Here is a 12,736-nt window from a genome sequence, read left to right as displayed (position 1 = left end):
GGCCCCTATGCCTGGCAGATGGCTGTTCTTGAACTCCCCTGAGAGGAAGACAATAAAAGCAATTTGACCACCCACCTGGAAGCTCATATTAAGTAACTTTCTATGGCTATTTTAAGACAGAAATGGACACGGCTCCTATTAATAAGCCTGGCTAAGTAAGGCCTGTCTGCCGCCAGAGTGACGCTGAAAGCCTCTTTCTCCACAGAGGCCCTGAGGGGGGACAAAGAGAAGGGGTGTGCTCCTGTCATCGGACAAGCCCACGCTGGTCACTGCAGGTAGAAAATTCTACAGGGAAAAAGAGTCCTCAGCCTCTAATCTACCTCTTGCCCTTCATGGAGGAGTTTACGCACATAATTATAGCATCTAAAGGAAAGACCAAGCATGTTGCTTTCCAGGCAAACCCCACGAGACCCCCAACAACCTGAGGGAGGAGGTTCTGTTCCATGCCCATTTTACAGATGTGGAAACTGAGACTTAGAAGAGTACATTTACGACCAGATTCTCACAGAAAAAGCAGCTGAGATTTGAGGCACTCTAGCTGCCGGATCCCTGGAAATAACCACTCCACCGGTTTCCCTGCCTGCCTGAGGCACGATGTAGTTGTGTGAAGGCTTTCAAAGTCAACTTCCTCTTGCTTCACCTCAGATGTGGTCGGGAGGCAGCTGATCATCACGTCCACTCTGCTCCTTGCTCACACCATCCTTCAATGTTCTGGCTGTAATCTGCAAAGCCACTGTGGACTGAACATCAGGTCTCCTTCAACCCAGACGCCCCCAGCCTCCTGCAGGGAGGTCACCCTGGCCATCAGATACTCGGGATTCCTGGTTCCATGGAACAGAGAGCCCCTCAGGAGAAAGGGAGTCAGGGCTGGAGCTGCGACTGAGGGGCCCTGGGGATTCTGTGGGCCGTGGTGTCCACCTCTGTCGCTGCCTTTCTCGCCGTCTTCTCACTTCTCGCTGCACACCTTCTCCTACCCAGGTCTCTGCCTGCCTCCTCCTGGCCTCTCCCCCTCCCACGGCGGCTCCAACTCCGCCGGGTGGGACCTTCCAACGCATTCCCGTGGCCCCCAGCCCCTCTGCTAACTGCCTGCGCATCTCAGCATTCTTGGTTCAGATTCCTGAGGTGGGAATATGATCGGCCTGGCTCCGTTTTGGGGCTAGACCATAGGTCGTAGGTTGCTGGCTGGCCTGAGTTGGCTCAGATGACCCCCCGGCTGTACTGGACACCAGGGGTGGGACAAACACAGCTGAGGAATGTCCCTCGGCTCTTTCAGCTGGGATTCTCTGTTGAAGTGTTCCTTTTATTTTATTTTATTTTATTTTATTTTAACATCTTTATTGGAGTATAATTGCTTTACAATGGTGTGTTAGTTTCTGTTGTATAACAAAGTGAATCAGCTATACAGATACATATATAAAAATATGGAACGCTTCACGAATTTGCGTGTCATCCTTGCACAGGGCTGCGCTAATCTTCCCTGTATCGTTCCAATTTTAGTCTATGTGCTGCCGAAGCGAGCACGAATTGTTCCTTTTAGAAGAGACGATGGCCAACATTTGTACTGTACTGCTAAAACCTCCACCCGCCCTCAGGCAGGAACACAGGCTTTTGGAGCATTTATAAATGAGGGCTTTTAACTGCCAGAAATGATAACGTACAGTAAGCATACTCTCACTCCAGCGTTCACTAGTGTGTGACCCCGTTCCCTTTCAAACTGCTCCCCCTACCAAAATGTCTCTGTCTCTGAGAGCTCCCAGATAGTGACTCGTGTGTGAGCAATGGGCCCAGTCTGTCGCCAGACGACATCTGCATGCTGTCCTCTTGCCACACACACCGCTGGCCCTGCCACCTCTGGCACTGGCGTTTTTGCAGCTGTCACTGTGTCCCCCAGCCTCTGCTGATCCCCTCAGCACACCTAAGCCCTGCGGTGATTTAAAGAAGAACCCCAGGAGGAGTTCTTCATCTTGTTTTGCACCTGTTATTAAGGGGCATCACCATGCTCTGACCACCGATGGCTTGGGGGGCTTGAATGAATCTGCTCTTCCAGTTTGTCCTCGCCAGCCTCTTTCCCCAGGACCCAGGCACAAGGGCATGGGGGGAGGGGCAGGGGCGGTGGCTGACGGGCTGGGGCAAAGTTGAGGAGAGACAGCAGGGCTTACCCTGCAATGGCCTCCATTTGGTTCCCTGGGGTTTAGTTATTCCCCGGGAAATTCCTTGTCTCTCAGGCTAGTAGACTTGGGCCAGACCTACCCCAGAGTCTAACCCTGATGGTGGAGGTGGCTTAGAATCGAGGTGGCTGTAATGGGCACAGCCTCCCAGGATCAGCAGGATGGAGGATTTTGGGGTGAAAAATATACCAGATCTGCTGGGTAAGCAGATGGGCAGAGGGCAGATGAGCTCTTAAATTTACACTGGTCTCCTCTCTATACCTCTCTCTGCCTAATCTTGGGGTGAGAAGTAGAAAAGGGTAAGAGCTGTAGGGAGAAGAATGGGGCAAGTGACTGGGCCCAGACAGCAGCGGACCTAGGGCAACGGGTGAAGCATTCACACATGCTAGAGCACCAAGCCTCTCAGGGGGTGATTGCTCCCTGGCAGCCAGTCCTTTACAAGGGACGTAGCCTAGCCCTGTAGGTCAGCTGGGAACAGATGGTATAGACTTGATGCGACACTTAAGAGCACATTTTCAGGAGCCAGACTGCATGCATGAGAATTCCAGCCCCACTCACAAGCTGTGTGACCTTGGACCAGTGACAACAAGTCTCTGTGAGATGGAAGTCACTATAGGACATATCATGTAGGGTCGCTGTGAGCAGGCAACCAGATGGTACACACAAAGTGCTCAGAACAGTGCCTGGCACTCGGCATTGGGTTCACTATTGTTGCTGAACTCATCTGTGTCTTGCCTTCTCCAAGATTGTAAGTCCTTCAGGGATTTCAATATTTTTCTTTTTCTCCCTGTACATCAGTGTTGACAATGGGAAAATAAATGAGTGAATGATTGGAAAATAAACTTATTGACAAATGTCCAGGGAAGAAGATCTTGTTAACAATGCTTAGACCTGTGTGATTTTATGCATCTGCTGGGCTTATCCCCTCAGTGTGATGACTCAGGCCCACTCTCCTCCCCACGCTCTCCCCCATCCCCATATACCTACCCACATCTGCACGCCCCTATACTCACTCTTCTCCCCACATGCCTCCCACACATCCACACCCACCTTCTACACTCCCCACAAGCACGCATACAGCCTCTCACACGCAGCCACACCCACTTCCCTCCCAGACTCCCCTCTCCACATACACCCATCCTCACAATCACACACACACACTCACACACACACTCACACTCCCATCCTGACACAATGTAAGGAATATATTTTCCTTCTATACCCTTCTTTAGGGTAAGTCAGGAAAAGAAAATGAGCCTCCTGGCTGCTTTAGGTCTTCAGCCCTTATCCCTTTCTGTCCCCGTCTCCGCTTCTCTCTACCTGTTCCTCTCTCAGTTGAAAGAACAGAGCCCTGGGAAGCCTGGACCTGAGTTTCTCAGATGCCACTGAAATTAAGCCATAGTTCAGAGGTCACTCAGAGTCAGAATCACCTTCAATTTCCTCATGACAAGGGGAAACTCATTTTCTCTTTGGCTACCTGAACAGAAACGAGTCTTTTCTCAATCCCAGAGGCATACAGCTCTACATGCTCTGGAGCGACTCAGCTGTATCTGGAGTCTTCCCCCCACAGGGGAGTTTCTAAACACTCTCAGCTCATCTCTGCAATGGTTTTCACGTTGCCTACATGACAGAGGGGAGAAAACTGACTTATATTTAACACAAATATTTGTTTAAAATATTTAACAAATATCTCTATTCGAGCAATATAATGTAAACCTCACAGCACTATTAGGCTGGGTAGTCCTCCAGTTTACAAATGAAGAAACTGAGCACAGAGGTGTTCAGTAACTTGTCCGTGGTCACACAGGAAGTAAATGGTGGAGCCACTACTCAGATTCTTCTGACTCCAAAGCTGCAACTAAAAATTGAAAGATCTTCCCTATAATCTTGGGTTCAGGGAACAGCTTTGCCATCACATGGCCTTGTCTTGCACTGGTCTAGTGACATGCGTAGCCTTTTCCTGTGATGAGCTTTGATATGAAACCAAATGTGACTTGGCAGCTCTGTCTTTTGGGGAAGATACAAGTACTTTCTCGTGTCTGTGGCAAGAAGCCTCTCCATCCATCCGCCCAACCATTTGTCTGTCTATCTATCCGTCCATCCATCTAACTAAAAGCTTTCTGAACACAATTTATTCATCTATAAAATGGGGATAGTTGATGTAAAGTTTGAGTGTTACAAAACATGTTAAATACTTGACATAGAGTGGGTGCATTAATATTTATTCCATGATGTCTTTGCCTTGTTAAGGAGTCAGTTTCAGGGTGATTTTAATTCTTCTTTGGAATGTCCCATCTTGCAGCTGGATAATGTTCAAAGAGCTCTATCCTTTGATTTATGGCTCTGGGGACCTGGGGTTATGGGGATGCATTGGGTCCTTTTTATTAGATGTGTCTCTCTGGCTTCCACAGAGAGCAGTAGGAAAGTCCCGCAAAGCAAAACCGTGGGCAGGGGGATCATGAATGATATAAACAAAAGTCAGGAGCAGCGCATAGGCTTCATCTTAAAGGAGTCAGGCATGGTAGGGGGAGGGGCTGGAGAGCAGGAAGTTTAGATTAGCTTCCCACCTTTTCTCCAGACTCCTTATCTCTCAAGAAGGAAGTTTGTGCAACATTGAACTATAAAAATCCTCCGTTGGGCCTTTGATGCGTCTTCTCTGTAAAAAGACTGGCCTGGCCCTTAGGGAGAAGGAGATGGAAAGCTTAAGGTCTGGGTTTGGACGGCAGTGAACAAAGCTGGCAAGCCGGCAGCCTGGACAGTTTCCTGGAGATAATGATCATGGGACTATTTATGCATGATATCCATACAGTACTTTACAGTTTGCACAGTTTCCATATGTGCCATCACATCACAGCCCCGTATGTCAGGAAGGACAGGCATTTTTAGACTGTAGGGGATCGAAAATAATGCCACCTCAAAATATGCCACTTTGGCAGAAGGATTATTTTGAGCTGAAGACAATTGAGACACAGTAGACACAAAAAAAGCTCTCCACCCTCACCCCCTATTGGCCTAAAAGCAGAACATAAATTTCCATTTGCAGAGGTGCCTCCTTCTCCTGTACTAGGAAGATGAGGATCCAGGAGGACAACTCTTAGACTCTTAATTGCAGGAGACAATTCTACACTCTTTTCAGCCCAGAGGTGGCGCCGCGAGGACTCTCCATAACACATCTTACTAAAATAATCCTTATCTTCTATTAGTTTCCCATGTATTTTCCTACCCAGTCTTTCCTTTGTCTTATCACTGCTCTACAAATTTATTGTTTTTCATTAAGATGCTATATAAGCCCATTTGAGGCACTCATCACTGCATTTCTCCCACATGTATGCCTGCTGCACTCATTCATAAACTGTGCTTTTTTTTTTTTTTCTTGTTAATCTGTCTTTCTTCAGTTTCCAGGCCCCAGCTGCAGAACCTAGGAGAAGAGGAAAAGGCTTTTTCCTCCCCTACAATACTTATTCTACAGATGAAGACACTAACATAGCCACAACTGTGGTCCAGATCACCAAGGCTCCAACCCTATCTTCTGACTCCCAGTCAGAGCCCCCTACCCCATTCCAGAGCACCCCTTTTCACAAGGTCCCTAGATGGGAAAGTTATTTCACCATGTCTTAGGCAGCTGTGACTTCCAAACCAGTTTGGAGAGACTGCTGTTAGTTTTTTGTTGCTTTTAAGTTTTTAATTCATTCATTCAAATTGATTTTACAGAGCACCTGCCTCGTGCAGGGAGCTGCCCTCCTGGGTAAGCGAAGGCCATTGCAATTCGGTAGGTGAGGGGCGTGGTCAGGAACAGTTTGCCCCAGGAGCATCAGGTTACCCTGCCAATAACGTCTTGGAGGAAGTGACTCAGCATCCCAGACATAAAAGATAAGTCAGAGAGACTCAGACCTACTAGAGAATGGACTTGAGGATACGGGGAGGGGGAAGAGTAAGCTGTGACAAAGTGAGAGAGTGGCGTGGACATATATACACTACCAAATGTAAAATAGCTAGTGGGAAGCAGCCGCAGAGCACAGGGAGATAAGCTCGGTGCTTTGTGACCACCTAGAGAGGTGGGACAGGGAGGGTGGGAGGGAGACACAAAAGGGAAGAGATATGGGGACATATGTATATGTATAACTGATTCACTTTGTTATAAAGCAGAAACTAACACACCATTGTAAAGCAATTATACTCCAATAAAGATGTAAAAAAAAAGAAATAAGGTAGAGAAAGTTACTTTGTAAAAAAAAAAAAAAATATATATATATATATATATATATATATATATATATATTAGTGGATAGTTGAAGACACTCTTCTAAATTAAAACCAGTTCTCTTAAAAAAAAAAAAAGGGAGCCAGAGGAGACGGTTCTGGGTAGAGGAATCCCCACTGTGAAGAACAGGATGCAAAGAGCTTGGTGGGTTTGGGAAAGTGAAGAGGTTCAGGAACTGGGAGGGTGGAGGGGAAGGAGGAAGAAGGGGAGTGGTGAAGTGCAAGGCTGTTGAGGGGTGCAGGACAGAGGTCAGGGGATTAAGCAACAACGTTGAGGAGTTAGTCTTCATCCTAAGAGCAATGGAAGCCTTTGGAAGGTTTTAGCAGGGGCTTCAGAAGGTTACAATTGCATCCTACTGAAGTGAGAAGAATAGGTTGAAAAAGGTGGGAGGTGAAGAGTTAAACTCGGGGGATTTTGTTTTTCGGTGTTTTTTCAACATGTCTTCACCACTAGACCGAGAACTACTGAAAGGCAGAAAATGAGTCAAAAATATGGTCCTGAAGTTGCCAGTGCTCCCACAGAAACAAGCTTCTGGAAGAAAAAAGCCTTTATTAGTATCACTAGACTTTGGGTGCCCACCATGAGCCAGGCAGAGCCTATGTAGACCTGGGCCTGCCCTCAGGAGCCCACAATCTAGTGGCATATAGACATGTAAACTCCACCTAGGTGTCTGCACCAAGTCCTACAGGAGTACCTTGGGGGACATGTCTGGCTTTGTAGAGATCAGGAAGGCTTCTCAGAGGAGGTGACATCTGAGATGGGTCTTGAAGGATGGAAAGGAGTTTGTTGGGTGGCTAAGTTTTGATCAAAGAATAAAGATCTCAACTTTCTGAAAGGACAGTAAAGTGAGACATTAAATGTCTCCTTGGGAGACATTTGTCAGGACTGCCTCACACCTGCTTCCCTGCTCTTGCCTGAATCCCCCACCCCACCTCATCCCCCAGCTGCCCACTCAACAACGCTGGGACTTCAAAACTGTTCTGTTTTCTCACATTTTCTTCACATAAAAATGTGAAGGAAACTTGGTATAGCATTGCCATTAGAACAGATGGACCTGGCTTCAAATCAGGGCGCTGCCACATCAACTTATTAGGCAAGTGCCCTTGACTTCTCTAGACCCTCGGTTCCTCATCTGTATAATGGGAGTAATAGCAGTTCCTGCATCACAGCATTACGGGCAGACTCCTGTACCAGTTATGACACCATGGTGTCTCAGCTCCAAAACCCTTCTGTACTCTTCTTTATCACTTCTGTCATTTGAGTCACTGCAAATTGTGTTTTTGCCTGGCCAGCTGACTTCTACTTAAGTTCTGACGTTAGGGGTGCTAGAGAGGGCTGGTGAGGGAAGACAGGACTTTCTCCTTACTCTCTGCTTCCTGTGGGTTTCCTATCTGAAGAAAGAGATCAGGAAGGCTTCTAAGGGGAAGTGATATCTGAACTGGGTCTTGAAGGATGGAGAGGAGTTTGTCGGGTGGCTATGACCATCACCCCGGCCATGCTTTTTTACCCTGGCAGCAGCAAGGCCTCCGCATAGCAGTAGCTGAAGCCATTTTGCAGTTTTTCAACACAGAATTAGCTTCATCACATCCAATCAGAGACATCAGCACCGGCCCAGCAGTGCTCCGTCCTCAGTGGTCTGAATTTCAGCTCACAGCTTCCTTCCACTGAGCCTCTAAATTTTAATAATTCTAACTTTTTCCCCTGCACTCCCTCATACCTAGGGTGATAGCTGCTTTCTGCAGTCGCTGTCTCCATTACACCTTATAGTTCTCAATTTACCCTTTCAGTTATCTAGTTAACGATGTTATTCCTAGTTAACAATCCTTTATATTGAATTCATTCTTTCCAAGTAACTGGTGTGGTTTCTGTCTCCTGACTGCACCCTGACTGTTAATAATTAATTAAAAGATACGTTACCAACCCTTTTGAGTTGGTCTCCAACAAGGGTCCTTCTGCCCGGTGTTGCTCACCCCAATAGAACAAGAGTTCAGTTCAGAAGCAAAGGAAAGCTTTGTTCTCTGATCAAAGAAGGAGAGGTATGAGCTCTAGAGCACGCACTCTTCCGGACAGGCTGTGAGCAGGGCTGCTTTATCGGGATCTCCCATGGGGAGGGGGCAGGGCTCTCATGGGGTAGGTGGAGCCATCCTGCTCACGAGCCAGATCACAGCGCCTAACACAGCATCTCTGCACACAGTCCGCCACCGCCATCTTGAATTGAGGCGTCGGGTGCAACCATCTTGCTCTAGGAACCCTGGCCTGAAGTGCCAGACCAAGGCCTCTGCCTGTGACACCCTATGAGCAAGTGACACTAGACCAAGCACAAAGGAAAAGAAAAAGGTCAGACTTAATTCTATCACCCAGATTCTATCTTTATTTCCTGAGACTTGTTAATGGGCTTTGCTGTTGACAAATCCCTCTTCTCTTGTTTGTCCTGCTCCTCATTCTTTTTTTTTTTTTTTTTTTTTTTGCGGTACGCGGGCCTCTCACTGTTGTGGCGTCTCCCGTTGCGGAGCACTGGCTCCGGACGCACAGGCCCAGCGGCCACGGCTCACGGGCCCAGCCGCTCCACGGCATGCGGGATCCTCCTAGACCGGGGCATGAACCCGTGTCCCCTGCATCGGCAGGCAGACTCTCAACCACTGCACCACCAGGGAAGCCCCTGCTCCTCATTCTTGAGGGGAACTGAGGGGCAAGGGTCTGTCTTTTGCAACTGCTTCCTGCTGATTTGGGTGTCGTCATAACCCCAGGTAGACGAGCAGAACTTCTCCCCAGCTGCCTTTAGTTATGTTTGATTGCCACCAGGACATAGCCCTAACTCTTCGTATCCCTGAGTGACCACCATTTGTCTAACCCTTTGGAGACAAAGGACACCAGACAGTTTTTACGTGGCCCAAATATTAGCAAGAGAATAATGGTCACATGTCAAATTTTTCCTAAAAATGAAGGTCTTTTGCCTGTAGGTAGAAGTGTACCCTGATATCAAGGATCACTGCCAGGGCCTGAATAGCCCCAGTCACACTTTTGGTTGTTTTTTGGAAGATAAACTGCAGGTAAGAGAGAGGCTCACACGAGTAGTCAAGGGGACCCTTTGCCCCAGGTTGTCTCTCCAGAGGCTGGGGCTTGGGGTCCTCTTCACTTGAGTGTGATGTGTCCACAGATTGATCCCCTGCAACTTCAGGGCAGGATGGGTGGTTAGGGCCACCAAATGGGGCCCGTTCCACTTAGGAGTGACCTGATCCCTCGGGCTGCAGGTTTTCCAGGTTTTAGGTTCACCCAGTCTCCTGGGGGGGGTGGAGGGCTGGGTAAGTGGGTGCAGGCAGCAGCTGGTTACCATATTCCGTGAGAGCTTTCATGGTTTCTCTTACCTGAAGGGCATACTGAGTTGTTCCATTTCCAGAGAGTTAAGGTATCCTTTCTCTCGGGCTTGGGGAATGGATCTGCCACACCTGAGTTCAAATGTACTTAACTTTAACTTATCCTTTGGGGCTAACCACATGGGGAGCAGGGCAATGGAAACAATCGGATTTTCTTGGGTTTCCTGACACAGCTTGGCTAAGGTCCATTTGAAGTCTGATTGGATCTTTCTACTTTCCCTGATGATTGGGGTCTCCAGGCTGAGTGCAAGGTCCATTTTATGCCCAGGGCACTCGTTATCCCCTTCATAACGTGAAGCACGTATGCTGGACCATTATCGCTTTGTAAGGATCCTGGGAGGCCAAACCTCAAGATTATTTCTCTCAGCTGCCATTTCAGTTCTAGTGGAGAATGCTTCTGTTCACTCAGAAAATGTGTCTACTAGCACCAGGAGATAACCTGAAATCGCCCAGTACTCTCAGTATGCCACTGAAATCAATCTGCCAATCTTCTCCAGGATAGGTCCTTCTAGTCTGAATGGGCCTTATCTAGGGGTCTCTGGGGAGTCCTTTTATACAGGGCTTCCCTCCTGTAGTGAGTTCCTTGTTGAGCCTCCTTGATGACTTGACAAGCTACAGTTTGGGGAAAGAAGTATTGCCCATGTTCATTAACTAGCCCCCCATGGCCTCCTAGATCTCTATTGAAGCCTCATTTTCAGGCTTTGTCTAATTCTTCCTTAGTGTATATTGGGGGATAATTGGATGGATCTGGCCTTTGAGGTATGAGGGGTAGCTGCCAAGTTATTGGGTTCTGGGGCTGCCCTTTAGGCAGTTGCATCCACCTTGTTTCCCTTTATTACCTCTGCATCCCCCTTTTGGTGAACCCCAACCAAGAATCACTACCACCTTTTTTGGAAGCTGTACAGCTTCTAAGAGCTTCAGTATTCTTAAGCCATGTTTCACCTGTTTGTTCTCTGCAGGAAGCAGACCTCTTTCCTTCCAGATATCCCCGTGTGTGTGTGTGTGTGTGTGTGTGTGTGTGTGCGTGTGTGTGTGTGTGTGTGTGTGTGTGCGTGTGTGTAAGATGGCATATGCATACCGGGAATTTGTGTAAACATTTGGGATCTTCCCTGCCCCGAGCTCTAAGGCTCAGGTGAGGGCAATCAGCTCTTCCTTTTGGGCTGAAATCCCTGGGGGCAGGCTTTGTGCCTCTATGACTTAGGTCTTGGAAGTCACTGCATACCCTGTCAGGCTCTTTCCCTCTCTCATAAAACTGCTTCCTTCTGGGAACAATTCTCTTTTGCCTTTGGCAGAGGCTCACTTCCTAAGTCGGGGCAACTAGAATAGATTATGTCTATGGTTTTTATACACCCAAGCTCCAGGGACCCCGTTTCTGTAGGTAGCAGGGTGGCAGGATTTAGTGTGTGACAGGATTTTATGGTAGCCACTGGGTTGTCTAAAAGCACAGCCTGAACTTGAATAGACCTTAGGGGGTTTAGCCATTCTGTTCTCTTAGAACTTACTAAAGCCTGAACCTGGTATGGAGTCCATATAGTGAATGGCCAAATGTTACTTTTCAATTAAAGGAAGGTTGTAGCTGCTACCACCCATAAGCAAGGAGGCCATCCTTTACTGGTTAATTTAATTATTTAGAGAAATAAGCAACCACCTGAGTAAGGGGCCCCAGTTTTCTAGCTAATACCCTAAGGGTGATTCCCCTTCTCTCTTGAATGTAAAGGTCAGAGGGTTTAACTAAATCTGGGAGGACCAGGACAGGGGCCTGAAGTAATTGCTTTTTAAATTCTTGAAAGGTCCCTTCACATTCTGAATTCCATTCAAAAAGATCATCATCCTTTCCTTTCCACTTTTCGTATAGAGGCCTATCTATTAGATCAGAGTTAGGGATCCAGGTGCAGCAAAACCCAGCCATCACCAGGAAACCCCTAAGCTGTCTTCTAGTTTTATGAGGGACAAGGCTGCAAATGGCTTCTTTCTTTTCCTGGGGTGGGATTCTCTGACCTTCTGTGAGAATGAAGACGAGGTAAGTCACCCTGGTTTGTGATATTTGAGACTTTTTCTTGGATAACATATCCTTTATCAACTAGGTGGTTCAGAATGGTTATGGTATTTTTGTCAGAGGCTTCCTTAGTAGGACTGGCGATCAGAATGTTGTCTGGGTACTGGAGGAGGATTCCCAACTCCAGATGCAGATCTTTTCGGTCTTTAGCTAAAGTTTCCCCAAAGATGCTGGGGGAATTTTTGAAACCTTGGGGCAGGATTCTCTAACAGTATTGCTGTTTTTTGTTGTCTTTGGGTCCTGCCACTCAAAAGCAAATATTTATTTAGACTCTGGGGCTAATGGACTACAGAAGAAGCCATCTTTTAAATCTAATACAGAATAAGAGGTCCTGGTGGATGGCAATGTGGCCAGCAGAGTGTAGGGATTTAGGGACTACTGGATGTATATCCTCAGTGCCTTCACTGACTGACTGCCCCAAGGTCCTCTACCATCTGGTATTCCCCATTGGGTTTCTTTGTGGAGAGAATGGGGGTATTACCGGCTGATCTGCGTGGTCTAATAAGGCCCTGTGTAACAGGGGCAATGCCCAAGAAGGCCTCCCGACAGAGAGGGTACTATTTTCTATTGGTCCATGTATGTCTGGGTTTTAGATAGACTATCATGGGACTGGTTCCTACAGCTTGTCCTACCCATCCCTGGGCCCAGACCTGGGGATTTACTCCAGGGAGGTCAACTTGCTCTGTTCAGGGAGGTTTGTCCTCAGCCATAAACATTATCATCTTGTACCCCCTGTCTAAGGGAATGCCAATCTCCAGCTTGTCTCCCATTAGGTGGATAGTAGCCCCCAATTTATTTAATATCTTTTCCTGCAGAAGTATAGGGCATTCAGGGACATACAGGAAAGAATGGGTGAGTATGTGTTCATCCAATTTAC

The 12,736-nt window shown here is 47.5% G+C and overlaps 1 non-coding gene across 1 annotated transcript; it reads right to left on the bottom strand.

Moving 5' to 3' along the window:
• Window positions 1-1,415: 1,415 nt before the first annotated feature.
• Window positions 1,416-1,521, bottom strand: LOC117309707 (U6 spliceosomal RNA). Its single transcript, XR_004524023.1, has one exon. It is a non-coding gene; the product is annotated as a U6 spliceosomal RNA (small nuclear RNA).
• Between the last annotated feature and the right edge of the window lie 11,215 nt (window positions 1,522-12,736).

The sequence above is a fragment of the Tursiops truncatus genome, chromosome 1 (assembly GCF_011762595.2).
Source record: "Tursiops truncatus isolate mTurTru1 chromosome 1, mTurTru1.mat.Y, whole genome shotgun sequence".
NCBI lineage: Eukaryota > Metazoa > Chordata > Mammalia > Artiodactyla > Delphinidae > Tursiops > Tursiops truncatus.
This window is presented reverse-complemented; position numbering and strand designations above follow the sequence as displayed.